The sequence below is a fragment of the Gossypium hirsutum genome, chromosome D09, assembly GCF_007990345.1.
Source record: "Gossypium hirsutum isolate 1008001.06 chromosome D09, Gossypium_hirsutum_v2.1, whole genome shotgun sequence".
NCBI lineage: Eukaryota > Viridiplantae > Streptophyta > Magnoliopsida > Malvales > Malvaceae > Gossypium > Gossypium hirsutum.
The window spans coordinates 12823418-12849864 of record NC_053445.1 but is presented as its reverse complement, the minus strand read 5'-3'; the positions used below and the strand labels follow the sequence as shown (position 1 = coordinate 12849864).

Below are 26447 nucleotides of genomic sequence, written 5' to 3'. Positions count from 1 at the left end.
CTAGGATATGGCATTGGCAGTACATGAAACATCCCATGTAAGACCATGTCTGGGACATGGCTTTGGCATGTTATTATCAGAAAGAGACCCAAGTATCCTTATTATTCCAATGTGGTTCAACGGGCTAGTAAATAACTTATGTTCATGAAAGTTCAGTTAAAAGCATAAATGGCAAGTTCAAGTGTGAGTTATAAGAGTTAAGAGTATATTACGTTACCCATTGAGAATCAACATTTCAGCAAGAGAAAAGTAAGTCATAATTATGAGTTATCTAAGCAAACAAGTAAGTGAATGAGTAAGAGATCAAGTAAAGAGGAAATTAAAGATTATGTTACTTGGTTATTATTATTTGTGTTTAATGTTGCTATTTATTTACTTGTAAACTTACTAAGCATTATGCTTATTTTTTTTATTTTCTTTTTATATAGCATTATTAATCAAAGTCGAGGATCCTAAAGACGTCGGAGATCGTCCACACTATCAACCATAACGACTCAGTATTTTATGATGAACTATGTTTGAACTATGGCATGTATAGGGACTTACTTATTTTGAATGTTGTGTTATGATTTTGCTAAAGAATGACGTGTAAATATCTAATGATGAATGGTTGTCAAAATGTATCTAATGATGAATGGTTGTCAAAATGGCTAAGTATGAAGGTGTTTGTTGTTATACGTGTCTATGTGATAAATTATGCATAGAAATCAAGAAAAAGTAACAATTTGCAAAGAAACAGATTTCAAACAGCAGCAGTGACGTGATTTTGAAAAATCACTTAGGATAGTATAAAATGAATTAGAGGTTTTATTATATATATAATGAAATCCTGTTGAGTCTATTTTCATGGAAAAGTAGCGGTTTAACAAAAGGAATTTTATATTTTGAGATATGTGAATTTTGGTGAGACAGGGTCAAAACTATTTTTGGAGTCCCCTGTTCTAAGTTTAGAAAATCACTAGAAATTGTAAACAAATATTTATGAGTTGTAATTTATATTTCTAGATTTCTTATTGAGTCTATTTTCTTTATAAATAAGTGATAACACTAGATGAAAATCCTACAATGAGAAAACTTATTTTTAGTGGCAAGAGGTCAGGACAGCCGAGTGGTGAAACAGGGGAGATTTTAACTAATAAACTTTACTAATTGGTTGAACCAAAAATTCTAAAAACTTTATGGTAAAAATATATATGAGTCTAGTTTTAGGAAAAATTTACGGATCTAAATTTCGAGTTTCTTACCTAGATTTATAATTAATTTAGTGACTTCTGCGCAGGTGGACAGCCTTATTATGAACAGTGAAATAACTTTTAAAAGTAAATTTTTATGCCCCGAACTTTTAAGTTAAGTCAAGTAACGCCTCATGCTCGACTTCAAAAATGTCTCGGGTAAGGGGTGTTACAATTTCTCTTCAACCTGCACCTACCAAACCACCAAACACAACGCTTCCACGCGAAATTAAAAGTATCTAATATGTAAACACAGTCCAATCTCCTAATGCAACTGATAAAAATACTAATAAAATGTCCTAAAATGCCACTAAATGTACCCAAGTACAACAATTAGCTAGGTCTAAAGGCATGAAATATAACTATTTTCAAGAGTTATCAATAGGCTTCAGGACCGGCTCTTTCTACCACTTCTTAAAAACCGATAAACCTTGGGATTAGCTACCCTTTTCACCCAAACCTTAAAACTTTCTTTCATGGCAATACTCTAAGAAACACTTGCTCACCTACTTGATACTCAATATCTCATCATTTCAAATCAGTGTATGACTTCTATCTGTCTGTAGCAGCCTTAAGTCTTTCACAAATCAGTTTCACCTTATCCTCTGTTTTGCAAACCAATTCAGGTCCAGCAATTTTCTTTTCATGCAACTCAGCCCAACATAAAGGTATTCGACACCTCCTTTCATCTAGTGCTTCAAAGGGTGTCATTTGAATGCTTGCTTGATAACTATTGTTGTAGGTGAGCTCAACCAATGGTAAATATCATTCCTAGCTTCCTGTGAACTCTAAAACACAGCTCCGCAACATGTCTTTCAATACTTGTATCACTCTATCAGACTGCCCATCTGTATAAGGATGATAACAGTACTAAATTGAAGCTTCAAACCTAAAGCTCCTTTAAACTTTTCCAAAATTGTGATGTGAATCTTGGATCTAGGTTAGAAATTATAGAAACTAGCATGCCATGCAATCAAACAATTTCAGCAACGTAAATATCGGCTAACATGTGCAAAGAATCATTAGTACGAACATCTAAAACGTGTGTACTTTTAGTTAGACAATTCACAATTACCCAAATTGCATCTTTCTTGTTCACAGTCACTGGTAACCTAGTCACAAAATCCATGGTGCTCCTTCCCCAAATCCATTCAGGTATCTTGAGTGGTTGTAACATTCTGAAGGAAATTGATCCTCAGCTTTAACTTGCTGGTAAATTAAACACCGTGCCACATACTCTGTAACAGCTCACTTCAAACTAGGCCACCAATACTATTCTCGTAGGTCACGATACATCTTTTTACTTCCTAGGTGTATCGCATATGGACTATTGTATGCCTCTCTAAGTATTGTGTACTGCAACTCTTCATCTTTGGGACGCAAAGTCTTCCACAAAAATAGAGAAATCCTTTATCACTAAATGCGAAGTCTCCTCGCGTTCCTTGTTCCACTTGGCAAACCCTCTTCACCAACTCCTCATCAGTAACTTGTTTCACCTTAATCCCTGTGACAATGTGGGTCTTACTTGTAATTCTGCGGGCAGTCCCCTACCATTCGTCACACTTAGTTGCACGAACATAGCTCCCAACTCGCTCATAGACTTCTTGCTCAAAGCATCTGTTACAACATTCGACTTACCAGCGTGATACTCTATCACACAGTCGTAGTCCTTCAGTAGCTCGATCCACCTTCTTTGTTGTAGATTCAATTCTTTCTATGAAAGTAAATAGTTAAGACTTTTGTGGTCAATGTAGATGGTACACTCTTCACCATATAGATAGTGTTGTCAAATATTTAGTGCGAACACCACTGCTGCCAGCTCTAAGTCGTACGTTAGGTAGTTACACTCATGAACCTTCAGTTGTTTGGAAGCATAAGCTACCACTTTTCCATCCTACATCAGTACGCATCCAAGCCCTATGTGAGAGGTGTCGTTGTAAACCACAAACTTCTCTCCCTATTCTGGTTGTGTCACTGCAAGTGCTTAACTGAGGACCTCTTTAAGTTTATTGAAGCTTTTCTGTCTTTTTTCTGACTAGGCAAACTCCTCTTTCTTCTGAAGCAGTTTTGTCAATAGTGCTGCTATATTGGTGAACCCTTCAACAAACCTGCGATAGTAACCTGCGAGCGCTAAAAGGCTTTTCACTTCAGTCACGTTCCTTGGCGATCTTCAAATCACAATGGCTTCAATCTTTTTCGAGTCTACACAAACTCCTCCAACTGAAATAATGTTCCTAAAAATGCAACTTCTTTCAGCCAAAACTCACACTTGCTGAACTTCACCAATAGTTACTTCTCTTGCAGTATTTGTAGCATAGTTCGCAGATGTGTATCGTGTTTTTCCTCAGTTTGTGAATACACCAAAATATCATCAATAAATACTACCACACATTGATCCAAGTATTCATGAAATACTCGATTCATTAGGTCCATAAAAGCAACAGATGCATTCGTTAAACCAAAGGGCATCGCCAAAAATTCGTAGCCCATATCTCGTCCTGAAGGTTGTCTTCGACACATCAAATTCCTTCACCTTTAGTTGGTATTAATCAAATCATCAGTCGATCTTTGAAAACACAGTCCCACCTCGTAGCTAGTCAAACAAATCATCGATTCGTGGCAATGGGTACTTGTTTTTTATAGTCAGCTTATTTAATTGTCTGTAATCAATGCACATCCTCATGCTCCTATCCTTCTTCTTCACAAATAGCACTTGAGAACTCCCAAGGTGATATGCTTGGTCGAATGAAACCTTTATCCAGTAGCTCCTGAAGTTGTATCTTCAACTCCTTAAATGAGAGAGCTATAATTATACCGGTGTGAGAGAAAGAATAAATGGTGTTAGACTTTTAGTGAATCCAAAACCATTAATCATTCAAACTTTAATAAATAGATTTTTTTTTTAAAAAAAGTCATCTATGGGATGCAAAATCATATGATAAACCAATTAATTCTCACAACGGATGAAGTAAAGAAAATGTTTTAGGAGATTGAAATTAAATTATAAATTTTTATAAGAGTTAAAATGTAATTATTTTATAGTAAATTTATAATCTTAAAATTTTTAAAAAAATTTAATCATAATTTTATCATATATTAACTTATAATTTTTTAGAAATACTAAAACACAATATTTTTATTTTAGAGGTAATTGGGCTTCTACTTTCCTCCTTTAACTTCGCCCCTTACAATTCAGTCATAACAAGCTTTCCATTAGTATTAATCTTAAACAAATTAGAAAGTCAATTGATTGGATATTTATAATTTATGTAAAAAAAATTAATTTGAATGTATAAGCTTAAATTAAAATCTAATTATGTTTATTATTTTCCCAATCTAAATAATACTATTGGAATTTAAAATTGAATTAATTAAATTACCTATCAATTATTTGAATCCACTTACATTTAATTAGTATAAAATATTTTTAAATAAATTTTTTCAAAATAAAGTATATAATGAATATGACTATCCGAATTTAAATTTGTTATTTACAAGAATAAAATAAATTCAAATAATTCATTACCTGTAAAAATAAAATAAAAATTAAATAATATAAATCCAAAAATTAATATCAGCAAATCAAACATTTAAATTTGTATTATCATTTCCATCACAGGTAAAGTAGTTAAGGAACAGCTGAAGTATGTCTACACTAAAGAATGGGCCCAGTTCAGCTCAATTAAAAGGAAGATCAAGAAAGAGATAAAACATTTAAACGTCGACAGCAGGGTTCGAACCTGCGCGGGCGAAGCCCAACAGATTTCAAGTCTGTCTCCTTAACCACTCGGACATATCGACAACGCTGAAAGGCTATTATGTCGTTTGCATTATTAGTCCATTTGTTTCTAAACATTAATTCATGAGACCGCTAAGCGCCTAAATGGGAAATGCGTTACTTATGCCTACATATCTCGAAATCAATTAAGCAAAGATTTGCAGTAATCTAGCTGGTGAGGGCCCACTATCATTAAACCAGACATACTGAATTCCCAATTATTTGACACATTTATGGAGTTTAAAAAAAGATTTAATATTCCTAAATACATCTTAATAGATTCAAACTAAAAATCATACAAGTAAAACGGTACATAATGATTAGTAAAATATTATTTAACTATTAAATATACATAATGGTTTGACCATTTTACCAAAAAAAGCCATTTTTTTTTCAAATTTTACCGAAATGGGCCACATTTTTAATTATTTATCGGAATGGGCCATTTCCGCGAAATCGCTGCCACGTCGACATCGCGTCCATGTCAGCGCGATTTGCTGACGTGGCATGAACAGTTTATGTTTTTTAGCTTGGAAAACTTTGAAAGGCCATAACTTTTCACTTGGTTGTCCGATTGAGACAATTTTTTTTATTTCGAATAAATTTTCGAGATATACGCGCTGACAAACTGCTTAGAGATGAATAGGGACTAATTTGTAAAGTATAATTTGTTAGTTACGAGTATAGGGACTAAAGTGTAATTATTTCAAAATTAGCATGAAATTTTTGTATTTAAGAATATTTGAATGTTATGGAAGGATGAAATTGAATTTGAATTGAAAAACGAAGCTTAGATTTGAAAATATTACTATTTAGGTTTTAGGGACTAAATTGAATAAAACAGAAAATTTTAGGAAACTTCTCAAAAGTGGAATGAGCTAACTTATACCTATAACAGGATGATATAAGACAATTCTGTAAAAAAAGATCCGGTGTTTACTTCAAATAAGCAAGGAAAATAATGATTTGAATGTTTCAAAATTCAATTTTAAACCGCAAAAATCAAAATTTAGGGCCAAAAAAGGATCTTTTTCGACGAAAACTGTGGCAAACTGCCTTTGGCAGTTTGTTGGCACGTATATCTCAAAAAGTTATTCGAAATAAAAAAAATCGTCTCAATCGGACAACCGAGCGAAAAGTTATGGCCTTTCAAAGTTTTCCAAGCTTAAAAACATAAATTGTTCATCCACGTCAGCAAATCGCGTCCTCGTAGGCGCGATTTGTGTCCACGTAAGCAAATCGCGTTGATGTGGACGCGATGTCCTGGCGCGTACCCTAACATCGCGCTGACGTGGATGCGATTTCGCGGAAAATGGCCCATTCGGTACATAATCAAAAAATCAGCCCATTTCGGTAAATTTAAAAAAAAAAGGACTTTTTTTGGTCATTTGCCCTAATGGTTTTATATGTTTTTATGCAGAAAAAGGATCATTTTTGGACGACACAACAATGTAGAAAAAGAAAGTGAAGTTCTAAAGTTCAACTTTTTTAGTTTTTTATTGGTAAAATATTATTCTACTATAAGTAATGATTTTTGTAATATCTTATTATATAATAATTACACAAAACATTATTCATTTGCATTCACTATTATGACTTTTGTAATATTTTACATAATTGAATTTGACCCTAAACTCATATCTAAGAAAACTTCCTGTGGATGATGTTTCAATGTTATTTGTCAAATTTTACTACCTATAAACTTTAATCCTTAAATATTGGCAGCACATATCTTTTCTTCATTTGAAGACTTTTTTGTTGGCACAAAGATTAGGAATGATTTCATTAGATGTAAGATTGAACATTTAAACATGTTACTGGCAAACCAGTCAAGTAGTGAGATAATGATTTAGGTAAAATAAACTTTTGCTTGAAAGTCTATCAAAACACAGCTCTAATTGGGGAAAAGTTGAGGGAGGATGCTCAATTTCAGCTAAGCAACAAGCTCCTATATAAGACATGATTTATGAATAACTAAAGAAAAATGTCAGAATAAGACAAGTAGATATTAGGGGTGAGCAAAACTCGATTTGATTCGAAAAATTAAAAAAGGTATTCGAATTTTGAGTTAAACAAATCAAGTTATTCGAGTCAACTCGATTTTTTTTTCAAATTTTGAGTTCAAATCGAGTTTAATTTTTGAATTCAAAAAATTCGAATAAACCGAATATTAAACTATAATACTTTACATTTTTATCCCAAACCCCCAAACCTTTTTACTTTTCCCCCAATAAAAATTCATCCAAATAAAAATTCATCCAATTTTTTCCCCTTAAACTTTTACTTTTCACCCTTTACCCCCAAATAAAAATTCATCCAAAAAAATCTCTAAACCTAAATAGTAATAATTTTATTTATATTTACTATTTATATTATTAAATTAAATTTCATATTTTGTACTATTTATATTATTGAATTGTTTAATCATATTAAATCATTAAAAATTTCTGTTAAACTTGAATTATTGATGAGGCCATAAAATTTTCTTGTTAAAATTTTCTTTTGATATCAATTTCACATTTTATCTTTAAGATAACTTTTATTAAAAAATCACATTTTTTATATTTAATATTTTTTTTAATTTCAAAATACATAGTGACAAAAATGAGAAGATAATTGAAGCAACTAAGCAAATAAAGAAGCTAACCCGTATATAAAAGATTAATAAATAAATTATGAGGAGATGTAAATTAATAAAAAAATTTGATTACAGTGGGTCACTGTGGTTATAAGAATTTAAAGTCAATTTTTAAAAATTTAACTCGAACAAATATATTCGATTCGATTCGATTTGAATTTCATCTCACTTGACTTGATTCAAGAAAATTTCAAATCGAGTTAGGATGATAAAATAGGATCTGTCAACTCAATTAACTAAAAATTTCTTTATTCGATTTGATTTGATTCGATCGACCGCTCACCCTTAATAGATAAGAAACATCAAATTTACTATTTTTGGAGGAAAGTAAATCAATTGTCTCCTATTGAATTCAACCGTTAATAATAATAATAATAATAATAATAATAATAAAAGACGAGAGCAAAGCCTGCAACAACCATGACTATCTGTGGGTATTTTTGGCTGAGTCAACCTAGGTTTGAAGGTGAACATGTGAATCCCACGTGGGATTTTAGAATTTCGATTGTTATTCCCATTTCTTTAAGAATTCTGAGTGTAAGTATTACAAAATACATTTAAATTATAATAATCGAAAATCAATTACTAAAAATATAATCATACTAATAATCAAAATATATTTATAATAAAATTAAGTATTATAAAACACAATCAAATTAAAAATTAAAATACACTTAGAGTCAAATTTAATAAATTTGGGGAAAAAACCTACATATAATAAAATTGAAACCAAAATACATCTTCAACAAACCTATATATATACTACAGAACTTGAACCTAGATTCAAATCCTATCGTTTCCTTTTTCTTTCTCTATGTTTAGATTTGTTTTTTAAGAAAATATTGTAGGATCAAATCACATTAATAAGATAAAAGCTAAACAAACAATTTTAAAAAAGATAAATTACACCAACAGTCACTCAACTTTGATGCAATTGGCAAAACAGTCACTCTGATTTCAATTCAGTCACTCAACTTTCTGAAAATAACAAATCAGTCCTTTTAACCATTGTCCATTACAAATGTAACGAAGAAGTGTCATGGCATTTAACGGACTCCTTGTTGTCATTAACTGGTCAGCTAAAGGGTTAGCATCAGTTTCAACAGCCCCATTTAAGAGTTTAGGGTTTAGGCAATAGAAGAAGAAGAAGAAGAAGAAGAAATGAAGATGCCAACCGTGATTCCAGTGTGCTATTTTGAAAACCTAGCCAATTTGAAGATGTCTTGGTCCAATGCCAACTAAGGTAGGAGGCTTTTGGGTGCAAGAAGTATGGGAGTGGGTTTCAAAATCCATGTCATTTTTTCGCCAGGTTTGATCCACCACTGACGCCCCGTTCATGAATTGTGTTGTTGGGTCTTCCGAAAAAAGTGAGGACATTAGAGGATGCAAGGAGGAGGGTGAGAAAAACATGGTGTTTGGTGTTGTTATTTATAATGTTGTTGTTGTTGTTTAAATGAAAAACCAGCTTATGTGATTGTTGTTGTTGTTGTTGTTGTTGTTGTTGTTGTTGTTGTTGTTGTTGTTATTGTTGCTGTTGTAGCTGTTGGTATTGAGAGAGTATTCTTTCATGGTGAGTGGAAGTCTACTGTAACACCCATAACTCGTTTCCGTCATCAGAATAAGGTTACGGGGTATTACCATACATGTCAAAACTTTTCATATCAATTGGCATCCAATTATCAAATAAATTTCATAAATACATAAATGATTCAAAATAAAATATAACATACATTTACGGGCCCTAAATCAAGCCTCCGAAGCCCTAAAATAGGTTAGGAAAATTTAGGGCCCAAATTAGAACATTTAGGGAACTTTTGAAAATTTTCACTACCGGGGTCACACGGCCGTGTGTCCAGGCTGTGTGACAAAGCCCAGACAGTGTGGATTTAAACACGCCCGTGTGGCTATCCAACATGCCCATGTGTCCACCCGTGTAACTCACTAACTTGGGCCACACGCCCGTGTCTCAGCCCGTTTTCCAACCCGTATAAACCCTGCAACTAACACGCTAGGGGAAGACACCCGTGTGGGTTGGCCGTGTGTGACACATGGCCATGTGACAACCCATGTCCCAGGTCGTGTTTATCTAAAAGTTACCTAAATCATGCTTATTTTTCACCCAATTGCATATGTACCTAAACCAATTCATAATACATGATCCTAAGGTTATAAATACACTTAAAAGCAACCAAAACATGCCAACTCAACCACCTAAGACCCAACCATTGTACCATACATGAAACCAAAAAAATAATGCTCATATCCAATCATTATCATAGGTATGACCTATAAGCCATGATATACAAACCAACCTATTTCACTTTCATCATACCATATCTTGAACATGACAATTACTATTTCATATTAGATCATTTAAGTACCAACTATGAATCAACCATGCATACCACCTATAGTTGTTCAAACAAATTATATCAAAGCATAACATTTACACTCAAAAATAAATTATGAACCTTTGCAAACATAGTCAAATTATCCTGTTAAATGCCATATAAGCCAAGTTAAATTTCAAACTATACCAAACAGAACCTCATATAGTGTGATTCTTCGAGTTGATCCGATTTCCCGATCCACAAAACGTATTTACAAGAAATAAAATAAATAACACGAGTAAGCTTTCGTAAAGCTTAGTAAGTTTGTCGATTGAACGGTAAAGCTTACTGAATCAAACATAATAATAATAATTCAAATAAAAGATTAATGAACAGAGTTCATGTCAATGAGGTTATTATTAGAATTCCTGCCAATCACAACTCATAATAGGTGAGAAATGCTTAGTACAATAATTCAATTTAGTTTCCACATTTCAATAAATTTTCAAAGATCATAAAACATAGCTCGATGAACGATAAGCGGATACGAGTACACGGTTAACCATCCAGCACATCAGATGCTCATATGAGCTAATCCATCCAGCACACCAAATAACACTGTAATATATCTCATTAGTCCGCAACAAATGCAAGACCTAGACATATCCAGTGAATAGAGACATCCATACTCTATCTTACGTTCATCGGTTCAAAGTATTCTAACACAGAACAATATATGAATAGCTCACTATCTCATATTCCGTATACATGCATTAGTTCATCAACCAATCATTCATCGGCTTAGAATATCTCGTTAGTGCTCAATGCTACAAAGATCCACTATTTCATTACTCATATACATAGCATCATTATAATGTTCAAACCAAAAACAATTTAATTCATTTAATATGCATTTAAATGTATTAGAATAAAACTGAACGAACTTACAAGACTGATTTGCAGTAACGGTCCAGAGTAGTTCAATCAGTGGTCGTCGTTGTGTCAATTCATTATTTATATTTTCAATTACACACATCAATATAATCCAACATTTATGCAATTAGGTTCATATAATACACTTAAAAATGTGCTAAAATTAAACCATACGAACTTATCAGACTACACTGTAGCAACGACAAAGTATATGGGCTATTTAGTAATTCTCTTTTTCTCGGTTTTCCATTCGTTTAGGATCTAAAATAATAATTCCATTCAATTCACTAATTCTAACAACAAAATTAATTCATTTTATGCAATTAAGTTCTTTTAGAAATTTTTACAAAATTCCCCCAACATTTTACTTGTATTCAGTTTAGTCCTTAAACTCAAAACTTGCAATTTAACCAATTTTAACCAAATCTCATTTTAGCCAAATTATTCATTATTTCTCTACAGCTCATTCATGTTGTTATTTCACATTAATTTCTTTTAATTTTATCACTTTAACATTTTAGTCCATACACATTAAAATTACCAAAAATTACTTTACCATAAAAACTACTTTACATTAAAATTAACAAACAAGCTCAATAATCTACCATAAAACTTCAAGAATATCCAAAACTCATCAATGGCATAATCCAAAACATTTGACGGTTTTACAAATTAATCCCCAAGTTAGCTAGATTAAGCTAATACAATCTCAAAATCATAAAAATTACTAAAAACGGACGAGATTTACCTCCTAAATCGAGGAACCCTAATTGGCCGAAAGTTTCTTCTCCCTACTCCCATGGCTATACGATTTTGGAAGAAGAAAATCTTAAATATGATAGTTTATTTAGCTTTTATTTTATTTACATTATTTAATTATCCAATTACCATTTTATCCTTTTAATTTCCATTCAATTTTAACAATTTCAAGCCTATTACCTTCCACAATCATCACATATGGTATATTTACCATTCAAGGATGGTTTAATTGCACAATTAGTCCTTCAATTATATTAAATTCCAGCTAAACAAACTTAATTTCAATTTAACCCTAAACTAATTAGGACTAAATGAGCAAATAGCCCAAAAGTTAGTGGATTTAATCATGCCACCACCGCTTGGGCTTTTTGACCATGGTTTAATTAGCATTTTGGTTCTTTTAGTATTTTAAATCTATAGCCATTAACTTTTACCTCTTTTACAATTTAATATTTTTACCTTAATTAAGCAATAAATCATCAAAATTATAGAACCAAACTCTAACTCACCTATAATACGACTCTATAAATATTTAATAAAAATATTTACAACTCTAAATTACAAAAATGAGGTCCTAATACCTTATTTTCAATAACCACTTGACTTTTGAACTGAACCACTTATACTAACTTTTAATTCCATTAGTTAAACTCATCAAATCAAAATTTAACATAAAAATTATTCTCGTATAATTTAAATACTAATTATACGAACTTACTCATCGGATTTGTGGTCCCAAAACCACTATTTTCGACACCATTGAAAAATGGTTGTTACACCTACAAACCTAAATGTCATGGCCTGTAAAGGGTATAAGTTTGCTTGTATGTTTTAGCTGAGACTTGAAAGTTGACAGACTAATGTCAATCTCATACATTTGTATTTAATTTCATTTGATTTTCTAAATACCGTGTAGAATGTTTAATTTGCTTTTAAAACTTGAAAGAGTATTTGGTTATTGTTTTTCTTTTTCTTACATTGCATGGATCAATGCTCAGAATGGTAGAAAGGACAAAAAAAATGAAAACAAAGCATAAAACATTGGTCAACATTAAACTTCATTCATAAATTAAGGCTAAATTGTTTACAAAAAGAAGGGAAAAGTATTGCTAAATTTGCCTACAATTTAGTACAATTGAACACATTTGAATTGTAGGAAAATTTACAAAAAAATTCAGTAACTATATGCCTAACTTTAGATAACAGTCGCAATCATACGCAAATTTACAAAAAAAAAATAATCTGCCTAAGTTAAGAAATCAGTAGCAATATTAGGTAAATTGACACAAGCTCAAAAGGTTAGAAAAGTAAGCATTCGGTTCACAATGTCATCGATAGGTCTGACACAGACGACGCTTGAGTAGAAGGCATCCATCTAAGAGTGGTTGGTTTCCTCTTGAATGGAAGCTTTTCTCTTGATGGAGCAACTTGTTGATGAGTTGGGGCTGTATGTTGATGAGTTGGGACAGATTCTTGTTGAGTTGGGGCAACCACTTGGTTACAAACACCAACTTTGTGTCTTTTGACCTACACAAACAAGTGAAATCTATGAAACACATTGCATATATAAGTAATATAATGATGCCAAGACAAGATGACTTACTGGAATGTTTTGGTCAACTTCCCCTCTACAACTTCTCTTATTATGGCCTAATTTCTTACATTTACTACACCTCATTTCCACCCCTCTCTTGGTCAACCTTTCTGTTGTTTATGGTTTATCAGATTCTTCCTTCTCACCTTAGTAGGTTGGCTAGGTGGCCTTCTTATTGTAAGGGGCAATTTTCGCAGCATGTCTACACAGACTCCCATTGCTTAGGACCCCTTACTGGCTTTATGAAGTTTGAGTAAATGGAAAGCTGGGTTTGCTTGGTGTACCAGGTTTTTACATAAGTTTCAAGGTATTCTTCTTTTTAATGAATGACAGCCATTGCATGCATGCTAAATGACAGCCATTGCATGCATGCTAAGGATGCCAGTGGATCTCAATTCCTGTAGGAGCAGGAATTCTCAACTAGATCCACCACATGCTGACTATTTGGACCACATTTGTAACAACCCAATTTTTAGTGGTGTCGAAAACAGTGGTTTCGGGACCATAATTTCAATGAGAGAGTCCATATATATATTTAATTAATATTTATAAGTTAAATATAGTATAATAGTGCACTATGATTTAATAGATTTTATTAATTGGTCATTTAGTTAAGGTACAAGTGGTGCATAGCAAAAATCAAGTGATTTTGGAAACTGAGGTATCGGGACCTTGTTTCTATAAATCGAGCCCGTGAATATTTTTATTAAATATTTACGAAGCTATTATATAGGTAAATTGAAGTTTGGTCCAAAAATTTTAGCAATTAGATGACTAATTAATGTATAAAGACTAAATCGTAAAAACCGTAAAAGTTAGTCACTATTAATTTTTATTAGCTAAATTACTTATCTAGTAAATGTTTAAGGTTTAATATAGAAATTCTGCCATATTTAATTTTAGTGGGACAATTAGTGCTTCATTTCATTAATTTTATAAGTTAAAATTAAGTTAATAAAAATATATATAATAAAACATTAGTTAAAATATAAAACAAACATATCATCTTCTTTATTTTTCTTCACCCACCCGTTCCACCATTGTTAAAAGAGCTTGGAGTTTCAACCAAGTTGTTCTTCTTGCATTCAGGTATAATTGTGGTCTGTTTTTAGTGAATTTTATGTTTTTCAAATTGTTGTAGCTTAATATAGCTAACCCAGGTATTAAATCGTAAAACTTTCAAATCTTTTAGAAGTTTCCATCGATGAATCTTGATGTTTTTTTATATTAAATGCTAGAATATGAAACTTAGAAATGAAATAGGACTAATTTGGAAAGTGAAATTTGTTAATTTTGAGTTTAGGGACTAAAATGCAAATATTTTGAAATTGACATAAAATTTTTGTAATTATAGAATATAGAGGGTTTTATAGGGATGAAAGTGAAATCAGATTGAAAAATGAAGCTTGAATTTGAAAGATGTAGCTATTTCGATTTTAAAGACTAAATTGAATACAATGTAAAATTTTAGGGCACATTTGAAAAATAAAATTTAATTATTATACTATTACAATATACTATTTTGAGATGTTTGAAATTGATAAATTGAATTAAATTATATAATAGATCGGGATTTGAAGCAATCGATAGATAAGCGCGAAAAAGGAAAAATTTTGGATTAGTCCTCAAAGTCGAGTTTGTGGCTATTTTGGTTAGGTAAGTTCATATGAGACTTACTTTATTAATGCATAATATGTTTGTATTATATTTTTTTACTTATAGTTTGAATTGTTAAGTAATTATTGTTTTTTGACGTCAAATGGATTGAATCGTAAAATATGAAATTAAATGGCAAATATGGATAAATACATGATATCGAATGAATGTGACCTTGTTATATGATTGAATAGTATGTTTATGATGATGTTACAAGGTTAAAATTATAAATGGATTGCTATTTTAAAAGTGAAAAGTGTGCATGTGGCTGTTGGGATCGTAATGAATTATATATGGTAAAAATGCCCGCGTAAACGTATTAAAGGATACGATATGATTGGCATGTCAATAGGGTTATTTGCACGTTGTATGGGATATATGTGATTGATTATAATGAAATCCAACATTTGTTGCAGATTACCGAGTTATACTGGTGTGGTGGAAAGATGTATTGATTCTGATTATATGATGCCTACAAGCTTTGCACTTCATTGCCTTGATGTGTTGTAGTTTGAGCTCTTACTAGCATTCTGTTGTGGTGTAGCTACCCATATATCCAAATCTATTTATTATAGTTCATTGGGCTACTAGAATAATAGAATAATGAAAAAGAGAAATGATGGTGAAATGATACGAGTCACACGCTCAAGTGGTTATATGATGAAGAAATGATACTAATGGTAAAATATTGAATAATGTATTACATGTTATAATGCTATATTGCTCTGTTGACGTTGAACTCATCTTAATATTGTAAAATGCTATGTCAAGCTAAATTTGTATAATGTTATGAGATTGATATGTTTATAAATGAGCAAAGTTCAATGACATGATTATACTTATATATGAATTGAGCAATATGGTCTTATTTTATAAGACTAACCTTGTGGTTAATTTTTGAAGTTGTATATGTATGCATAAGGATGCCAAAAGAGTGACATATTTTGTACAATTGTGTTTCAAATTACTTTAACTAGTTGAAATGACAAGGTATGTTTAGTTATTTTCATATGGACTTACTAAGCATTCGATATGCTTACCTTGTTATTTCCCTTCTCCTGTAAATCAATAACTTGCATATTAAGGCTTTGTCATGCAGATCATCAAAAAGCTCACACTATCCCAGTATTGATTCTGTAGTCTTTTGACCATATTAAGGCTTGGTTATGTGTGGCATGTACTTAGGAGTTGTTTTGGTTTACATACATAGTGGTATGACTTGAAACCCTTGTTGGTGTGATTATGACAATGAATATGCTTGTTGAAAACATACACATTAGTAAATGGTTTGAATTGTGTATTTGGTATTTGAGATGACATTTTGAGTATGCAATTATATAGGTAATATGATGTCATGATATAGATTAGTTGGTTTGAAAGAGAGGTATATAATATTTTATGCTTTGAATGAATTAATCATTTTGAATGATATGTGAATATGTATATATCTATGAGTTTGGTAATAATCTTGGCATTTGGTAATCTTTGTTGATTGTTTAGGTATATATGTTCCAATGCATATGTGATAAGGTAATATGTTTATAATTTATGTAAAAAATTCCATTAGTATTAATCTTTAGCAAATTAGGAAGTCAATGGATTGGATATTTATAATTTATGTAAAATAAATTCCAATTTGAATAAGTTGAATTTAAAATCTAATTCTGTTTATTATTTGCCCAATCCAAATAATGCTGGTAGAATTTGAATTCAAGTTAATTAAATTACTTATCAATTATTTGAATCCACTCCCATTTAATTAGTATAAAATATTTTTAAATAGAAATTTTAAAAATAAAATATATGGAATTCAACTATCCGAATTTAAATTTGTTTTCTTCTTGTAAGATAGATTTCGATAATTCATTGTTGAAATCCAAATCAATTACCAGTAAAAACAAAACAATTTTAAATACTATACATAAAAAAAATTAATATCAGCAAATCCATAAAAAGTAAATCAAACATTTAAATTTGTATTAACATTTCCATCACAAGTAGTTAAGGAATAGCAGTATGGGCCCAGTTCAGCTCAATTGAAAGGAAGATCAAGAAAGAGATATAAAACATTTAAACGTCGACAGCAGGGTTCGAACCTGCGCGGGCGAAGCCCAACAGATTTCAAGTCTGTCTCCTTAACCACTCGGACATATCGACAACGCTGGAAAGCGATTATGTCGTTTACGTTGTTAGTCCATTTGTTTCTAAACATTATTCATGAGACCGCCAAGCGCCTAAATGGGAAATGCGTTACTTATGCCTACATATCTCGAAATCAATTAAGCAAAGATTTGCAGTAATCTAGCTGGTGAGGGCCCACTATCATTAAACCAGACATACTGAATTCCCAATTATTTGACACATTTATGGAGTTTAAAAAAAGATTTAATATTCCTAAATACATCTTAATAGATTCAAACTAAAAATCATACAAGTAAAACAGTACATAATGATTAGTAAAATATTATTTAACTATTAAATATACATAATGGTTTTATATGTTTTTATGCAGAAAAAGGATCATTTTTGGACGACACAACAATGTAGAAAAAGAAAGTGAGGTTCTAAAGTTCAACTTTTTTAGTTTTTTATTGGTAAAATATTATTCTACTATAAGTAATGATTTTTGTAATATCTTATTATATAATAATTACACAAAACATTATTCATTTGCATTCACTATTATGACTTTTGTAATATTTCACATAATTGAATTTGACCCTAAACTCATATCTAAGAAAACTTCCTGTGGATGATATTTCAATGTTATTTGTCAAATTTTACTACTTATAAGCTTTAATCCTTAAATCAGGTAATTTAATATAAAGTTATTCCACATTAACATTTTTCATTTTTGTAATTGAATACATGAAAATTTAAGTGAAAAAAATAAGGTTTAATTAGTGAATCACTAGTAGTATATAGGCTACGCCATTTAATCATACTCTTTATTAATCAAATATGAAAACTTTGCACAGATAAACCAATAAACTCCTAACACAAACTCCTAACACATCATATCGAATAACAAAACTTTGTCCGCTTAGCGAAACAACTTCCAATCAAATGTTGGGACGTTAGCACGCCTTATGTCCTAGAGAACAAATATTTATGTGATCGCAATTTATAGATTCACGTACAACGAACAAATCAAATGTTAAGGAAAGTATGAGAATATACCTAAACCGATTGGAGTAGGCACGCGGTTAGAGCCCTGGGCTCATCCCATTGCTTGGGAGCTTACAGTTTCATGTTCTATTTCACTCCCCGACGAGGGTTCCTTTCACCCTTCCCTCACGATACTACTTCTGTGACAGCCCAAAATTGACCCTAGTCGGGAAGTGGTTTCGGGACCGCTAAACCGAGTCACAATAATAATTAGATGTTATATCCTATGTTTATTTCATGTGAAAGTGCATGTGTGAAAATTTCATGCTTTGATTTTGCCAATTGTGAGTGAAATTTTGAAATGTGACTCATGTGAAAATTTTTGCAAATGCTATAGGCTAATTTGTAGTGGCCAAATAACTTATAGTATGAAATAAGTGGATTTGCATGTCAAATTTCCCACCTTAAAACAAGGTGGCCGGCCATGATGGGCATGATGAGCAATTGTGCAATTTTTTTATATGGAAATTATGGCATAAGTATGGCACAAATAAAATATGTTAATTTGTGTCATAAAATGTTGGGATAAAACAAATAAAATAAGGGGCATGGGCATAAAATAATGAAAAGGAGTATGGTGAATACAAAAAAAAAAATGTGTGTGTAGTTGTTTGTCCCCCCCCCATTGCCGTGAGCTAAAGAAAAGAAAGGAGAGAATTTTTGTTCATCCTTTTCTCATCTTCATACTTGCCGAAACTAGAAAGAAAAACAAAGAAAAAAATTTCTCATCCTTTGGTTCATCCTTGGCCAATAATTTTAAGGAGGAAGGAAGAAGAAGGGTGAAGAGGTTCGGCCATGCATGTAGCTAGGCTAAGGTATGTTTGATGATGTTCCATGAGATGCATGCATGTTTTAGTTGTTAGCTTGAGTTCTACCTAGCCCATGGTCTAAATCTTGCTATGTGATGGAAATGACATTTGACCATGGATGCATCATTCTTGGTTGATGTTTGATGTGGTGGTGATGAGGCAAGAGGATGAGTTAAAATTCGGCCTAGGTGGAGGTTGTGTTAATGCCATTGCATGCTAAATATGAAGTTTGTTAATGATGCATGTGATGATGACTTGATGATTCTTGAACCTCCTTTTTAGCATTTTTGTGTGAGCACATATGTGCATTGGTTGCTAAATGGAGAAGAATCGGCTAGCAAGTTGTGTGCTAAGGCCGAATGTAACTTTTACATGTTAATGAGCAATGCATGTGTTAAATCGATGGGAAGGGAGAGGATGCTTTACTAGTGTGTATATGTGTGTATTAAGTGTTGAAATCGACCCCAAAAATAGACATGCATATTCGGCCAAGGGGGAAAAATTAGCTAATATGTTGTGTTGATGCATGATTTCACATGTATGTGACTTTAATGTCTAATGTATAAATATGGGCTAAGTGCTTCGTGTTCATCTTTTTTTTTGATGCCTAAATGATGAAATCAATTTATTTGTTTAATTAAGCTCAAGAGCAAAGGGGAAATAAATCCGATAAAGGGAAGGAAAAAGTGGTCGAATAGTTAGCGGAATCGTTCGACAACACCCGAGGTAAGTTCTTGAGTAAGAGAGCTTAAATTACGATGTGATTAAATCATGTTTTAAGCAAATTAAAATCATGCTCTATGTGTGGCTATTGAGCCGAATGTGCAAGGATGGTATGTGCCTTGTGTTTGAGTTTTGCTAATGAAAAAGAAATACGAATGTGCCATGAATTATTGTTAGATGTGCATGATTAATTGAATGCTGTCCGGGCTAAGTCCCGAAGGCTTTGTGCTAAGTGACTATATCCGGACTAAGATCCGAAGGCATTTGTGCGAGTTATTAATTCCGGGTTAAGTCCCGAAGGCCTTTGTGCGAGATACTAATTCCGGGTTAAGTCCCGAAGGCATTCGTGCGAGTTTTAAAATCCGGGTTAAGTCCCGAAGGCATTGTATGAGTTACTATAACCGGGCTATGTCCCGAAGGCACTTGAACGAGGAGCTATATCCGGTTAAATTCCGAAGGTACGTGATTTTGGTAATGAATGAGCTTGCTGTAAAATTCCAGCTAATACTCGAAAAACATCCCAATATTGGGATATGTTACGTATGTGTTGAATTTAATCGAGCCCTTACAAATAAATATTCGCTCAGTTGATGAACGAGCTACCGGCCTTCGGCTAAGTTGGTCTTTTGTGTATGTACATAAGGGTTAACGTTGTGAAGTAAGTTTGATATTGGAAAAATTGTGTATTATGAAATATTCCGTTTAGCTAAATGTGTGCTATGCTTTCGTTATGCTGGAATTTCTAGCTCAAAACTTACTAAGCATAAATTGCTTACTTCGTTCCATTACTCCTCTGTTTTATAGATTTTGGTTCTCCAGCTATCGGACTCGGGATCTTGAAGTCGAAGTCGCCCACACTATCAAAGGCTCTTTTGGGTACTCTTTTGGTTGAATTTTGATATGGCATGTATAGGACGACCCATTGTTGTTTTTCGAGTACTTTATGTGATGTGTAAGTTTTGGATAGCCATGCGAAAATGGCTTATATGTGTTTGAGTATAATGTTATAATCATTTGGTGTGGATATGCTTGACAAGGATTGGCCACGGGGATGGTTAATCACTTTCATAAATTGTGCTATGTATGCAAAAAGGGCTAGTTGAACCATGAAATAGGTAAAGCCTACCTTAAAGGTAGATGCTGACAGCATCAGTGATGTAGATTTGGAAAATCACTAAAAATATTAGGAATGGAATTAAATAGTGAATAAATTATGTAAACAAACCTTGAAGAATCTACTTTCATAGGAAAGTAACGAAACAATCATATGGACAGTATGTTAAGAGATATTCAGGTTCTCGTGAGACAGGGCCAGAACGGGTTCTGGATTCCTTGTTCCGACTTTGGAAATTGATTATAAATTAACCAGAGATAATTAGGAGTCATACTATATATGTATAGATTCCTCTCTGAGTCTAGTTTCTATAGAAATAAACGGCATCAGTATTGGAGCCCTGTACAAGGAGATATCCAAGTCGTAATGCGCAAAGGTCAGGGTAGTCGATTCCTGTAACATGGGAGACTTTAACTAATAAACTGTACTAATTGGCCTGATCAAAAATTCTAGAAAAAAATATGTAGATGGGCATATGAGTCTAGTTTCAGGGAAAAATCACGAAACTGATTTTCAAGTTGTGAAGCTCAAGATATGATTTTTTAAAGCGACTAGTACACAGATTGGGCAGTGTCTGGAAATTTTTCAAAGTTTGTTAACACCTCGTGTTCGACTCCGGTGTCGGACTCGGGTTCGGGGTGTTACATTTTATTGGTATCAGAGCTACGGTTTAGTCGATTCTAGGACTACCGTAATGCGTTGGGTCTAGCTATACATGCCATTTTATGTGATTACTTGATAGTGTGGTGATTTCTGACAATTGTAAATGTGTTTATTTATAGTAATGGATCCTGATCCCGACCGAGAGGTAGCTGATGATCTTGAGAGTGTAGCGCTTGCTCCCGCACAAGGGACAGCGCCGGCGGACTCTCTACCTAATGCTAGTAACCCGAATGAGGAAGCTAGACAAGCTTTCTATAGCGTGATGAATGATTGGTTCAACCAATACATTCGAACTAATACGGCTGTTCCACAACCTCCATTCCCGACTAATACCACCCCCGCACCTACAATACCTCCGGTAACTGACCAAATAAGGTCAAATAAGCCCCCAGTTGACAGAATCCGAAAACATGGGGCTACTGAATTTAAGGCTACGGATAGCGACGATGCCGAGCAAGCTGAATTTTGGTTGGACAACACTATCCGGGTACTCGATGAGCTATCTTGTACACCCGATGAATGCCTAAAGTGTACTATCTCCTTGCTACGTGATTCTGCCTACTATTGGTGGAGTACTCTGACTTCTGTTGTGCCCCAAGAGCAAGTAACTTGGGAGTTTTTCCAAACTGAGTTTCGGAAAAAGTATATCAGTCAGAGATTTGTTGATAAAAAATGGAAGGAATTTCTTGAGCTTAAGCAAGGTTCCATGTCGGTTACTGATTACGAGCGAAAATTTGTTAGACTTAGCAAATACGCTCGGGAATGTGTTTCGTCCGAGGCTATCATGTGTAAACGCTTCGAGGATGGGCTGAATGAAGATATAAAAATGTTCGTTGGCGTTCTTGAAATACGAGAATTCGTAGTACTTGTCGAGCGAGCTTGTAAAGCCGAAGAGCTTAGAAAAGAAAAACAAAAAGTTGATGAGGGAACTGGAGATTTTTGTAAAAGATCCTCGGGAAAGTCTCTTCAACAGGCATCGAAGAAATTTCGAGATGATGTGGGCTGGTCGAGAGGCACTTCGGGCCTTTTTAGACGAGATCGTGATCGACCCCCTGTGGGTACACGAGGCACTTCGGTCGCCAGTGTTGGGAATGAACGTCGAGACAGAACGAAATGCCGATATTGCGGTAAATGGCATTCGGGGAGTTGTAGATTTCCTGACCGCTCCTGTTACAAATGCGGATCAGTTGACCACTTCATTAAAGATTGCCCGAGGTTGTCGGAACAGAATGTAAATCAGAGTGGGAGACCGGGTGCTACCACTGCTCGGGGTAGACCATCTGGAAATGCGAGCAATACTGGTGGTGGTCAGAGAGGATCTAGAGATGATATAACCAGATCCGAAGCTCGTGCGCCTGCTAGAGCTTATGCTATACGTGCCCGCGAGGATGCTTCTTTGCCTGATGTTATTACCGGTACATTCACTCTCTTTGATACTAATGTAATTGCTTTGATTGACCCCGGTTCTACTCATTCTTACATATGTGAAACCTTAGCATCCAGTAAGACTTTACCTATTGAGTCTACTGAGTTCGTAATTCGGGTGTCAAATCCCTTGGGTCGTTACGTGCTTGTCGACAAAGTGTGTAAGAAATGTCCCCTAGAAATTCGAGGTTCCTATTTTCTGGCGGACTTGATGCTTTTGCCGTTTGATGAATTTGATGTTATTCTTGGTTTGGATTGGTTGACCGCGCATGATGCGGTTGTGAATTGCAAAAGCAAGACTATTGATTTGAGGTGCGCAAATAACGAAGTAATCCGAGTTGAGTCTACGGACTTGGAGGGGATGCCAGCTGTAATATCAGCAATGTTGGCCCAGAAATATGTAAGAAAAGGGTGCGAAGCATACCTTGCGTATGTACTTGATGACAAAGAATTAGAAAAGAAACCCGAATCTGTGCCGGTGGTTTGTGAATACCCGGATGTTTTTCCTAAAGGATTACCGGGTTTACCACCTGTTCGGGAGGTAGAGTTTGGTATTGAGCTTGTACCTGGGACTACGCCGATTTCGATAGCTCCGTATCGTATGGCACCCACCGAGTTAAAAGAGTTGAAAGCTCAGATGCAAGAATTGATGGATAGAGGTTTTGCTCGACCAAGTTTCTCACCTTGGGGTGCACCAGTATTGTTCGTGAAAAAGAAGGACGGAACCATGAGGTTGTGCATTGACTATCGTCAACTGAATAAAGTGACGATAAAGAACAAATATCCGTTACCGCGTATCGATGATTTGTTCGACCAACTGAAGGGAGCCTCAATGTTCTCAAAATAGATTTGAGATCGGGCTATTATCAGTTGCGAATTCGAGATTCGGACATACCCAAAACTGCCTTCAGAACGAGATATGGTCACTACGAGTTCTTAGTGATGCCGTTTGGGCTCACTAATGCCCCTGCGGTATTTATGGATTTGATGAATCGGATCTTCAGACCATATTTGGATCGGTTCATAGTTGTGTTCATTGATGACATCTTGGTCTATTCAAGAGATGAGACCGAACATGCTGAGCACCTGAGACTGGTGTTGCAAATTTTGCGGGATAAGCAGTTATATGCTAAGTTCAGTAAGTGTGAGTTCTGGTTAAGAGAGGTTAGCTTCTTGGGTCATGTGGTATCCGCATCGGGTATTCAAGCTGACCCGAGCAAAATTTCAGCCATACTTAACTGGAAGCCTCCAAGAAATATTACCGAAGTTCGGAGCTTCCTGGGACTCGCCGGTTATTACGGACGATTTGTCAAAGGTTTCTCGATGATAGCCACACCAATGACGAAGCTACTTCAAAAGGGTGTTAAGTTCGAATGGACGGAGAAATGTCAGAAAAGTTTCGATCAACTGAAAACTCATTTGACGGAAGCTCCAATTTTAGTGCAACCCGAATCAGGCAAAGAGTTTGTCATTTATCGTGACGCATCCCTACTTGGGTTGGGTTGCGTATTGATGCAAGAAGGTCGAGTTGTGGCCTATGCGTCGAGACAATTAAAGCCACATGAGAAAAATTATCCGACCCATGATCTTGAACTAGCTGCCATCGTATTTGCTTTAAAAATATGGCGACATTACTTATTTGGTGAAAAGTGCCATGTATTTTCGGATCACAAAAGTCTCAAATATTTGATGACTCAAAGAGACTTAAATCCGCGACAAAGACGTTGGCTTGAGTTGTTGAAAGATTACGAGCTTGTCATTGATTACCACCTGGGAAAGGCTAATGTGGTTGCGGACGCCTTAAGCCGGAAGTCATTGTTTGCTTTACGAGCGATGAATGTGCACTTGTCTGTTCTACCCGACAATGTGTTAATAGCTGAATTAAAAGCCAAACCATTATTGATTCATCAAATTCGTGAAGCCCAGAAAGTTGATGATGAATTGGTTGCAAAACGGGCTGAGTGTGCTCCGAACAAGGAATCGGAGTTTCAAATTGATGATGATGATTGTTTGAGGTTCAGAAGTCGTTTGTGTGTTCCAAGGAATTCGGAACTCATTTCGATGATTCTGAACGAAGCCCATTGTAGCCGAATGTCAATTCACCCGGGGAGTACGAAAATGTACAACGATTTGAAACGTTGGTTTTGGTGGCATGGTATGAAACGAGACATCTCCGACTTTGTTTCGAGATGTTTAATATGTCAACAAGTGAAAGCGGAACATCAAGTGCCTTCAGGATTACTTCAGCCGATCATGATACCCGAGTGGAAATGGGATCGAGTCACAATGGACTTTGTGTCCGGACTGCCATTGTCAACAAGTAAGAAGGATGCGATTTGGGTTGTTGTCGATAGACTGACTAAGTCGGCTCACTTTATCCCCGTGTGTATGGATTTTTCATTGGATAGACTAGTTGAATTGTACGTTTCTCAGATTGTGAGATTACACGGGGTACCTATTTCTATCGTGTCAAATAGAGATCCGAGATTCACCTCGCGATTTTGGAGGAAATTGCAAGAAGCTTTGGGTACCAAGCTGCATTTTAGCACTGCTTTTCATCCCCAAACCGATGGTCAATCTGAGCGGATAATTCAGATACTTGAGGATATATTGAGATGTTGCATCCTCGAGTTCAGTGGTTCATGGGAACGGTATTTACCTTTGATTGAATTCGCTTACAACAATAGTTTTCAATCAAGTATTAAGATGACACCTTACGAGGCTTTGTACGGTCGTAAATGCCGTACACCATTGTTTTGGACCGAGCTCGGTGAAAGTAAAATTTTCGGAGTTGATTTGATTAAAGATGCTGAACAGAAAGTAAAGGTAATCCGTGAAAGTCTGAAGGTAGCCACGGATCGTCAGAAGTCGTACGCAGATTTGAAACGAAAAGACATCGAGTATCAGGTGGGAGACAAAGTGTTCCTTAAGGTTTCACCTTGGAAAAAGATACTCAGGTTCGGCCGTAAGGGCAAGTTGAGCCCAAGATTCATTGGGCCGTACGAAATCTCCGAACGAGTTGGTCCGGTTGCGTATAGATTGATTTTTCCCCCTGAGCTTGAAAAGATTCATGACGTCATTCATGTTTCGATGCTTCGACGCTATCGATCTGATCCATCGCACATAATTAGCCCATCAGAGGTTGAAATTCAAGTCGACATGAGCTATGAAGAAGAACCGATGCGTATCCTAGCTCGTGAAGTGAAGGAGTTGCGAAACAAAAGAGTTCCGCTAGTAAAGGTGTTATGGCTCAAACACGGGATCGAGGAAGCTACTTGGGAGACCGAGAGCTCGATGAAAGAACGATACCCAAACCTATTTACCGGTAAGATTTTCGGGGACGAAAATTTCTTAAGTGGGGGAGAGTTGTGACAGCCCAAAATTTACCCTAGTCGGGAAGTGGTTTCGGGACCGCTAAACCGAGTCACAATAATAATTAGATGTTATATCCTATGTTTATTTCATGTGAAAGTGCATGTGTGAAAATTTCATGCTTTGATTTTGCCAATTGTGAGTGAAATTTTGAAATGTGACTCATGTGAAAATTTTTGCAAATGCTATAGGCTAATTTGTAGTGGCCAAATAACTTATAGTATGAAATAGGTGGATTTGCATGTCAAATTTC

The 26447-nt window shown here is 34.4% G+C and overlaps 2 non-coding genes and 1 pseudogene across 2 annotated transcripts; all 3 read right to left on the bottom strand.

Annotated features, from left to right (window-relative positions):
- The window catches only part of LOC121220739 (RHOMBOID-like protein 2), an 82416-nt pseudogene that overhangs the window by 3662 nt on the left and 52307 nt on the right, over positions 1-26447 (bottom strand).
- Positions 4952-5033, bottom strand: TRNAS-UGA (transfer RNA serine (anticodon UGA)). Its single transcript has one exon. It is a non-coding gene; the product is annotated as a tRNA-Ser (tRNA).
- On the bottom strand, positions 16996-17077 carry TRNAS-UGA (transfer RNA serine (anticodon UGA)). The gene has a single exon. It is a non-coding gene; the product is annotated as a tRNA-Ser (tRNA).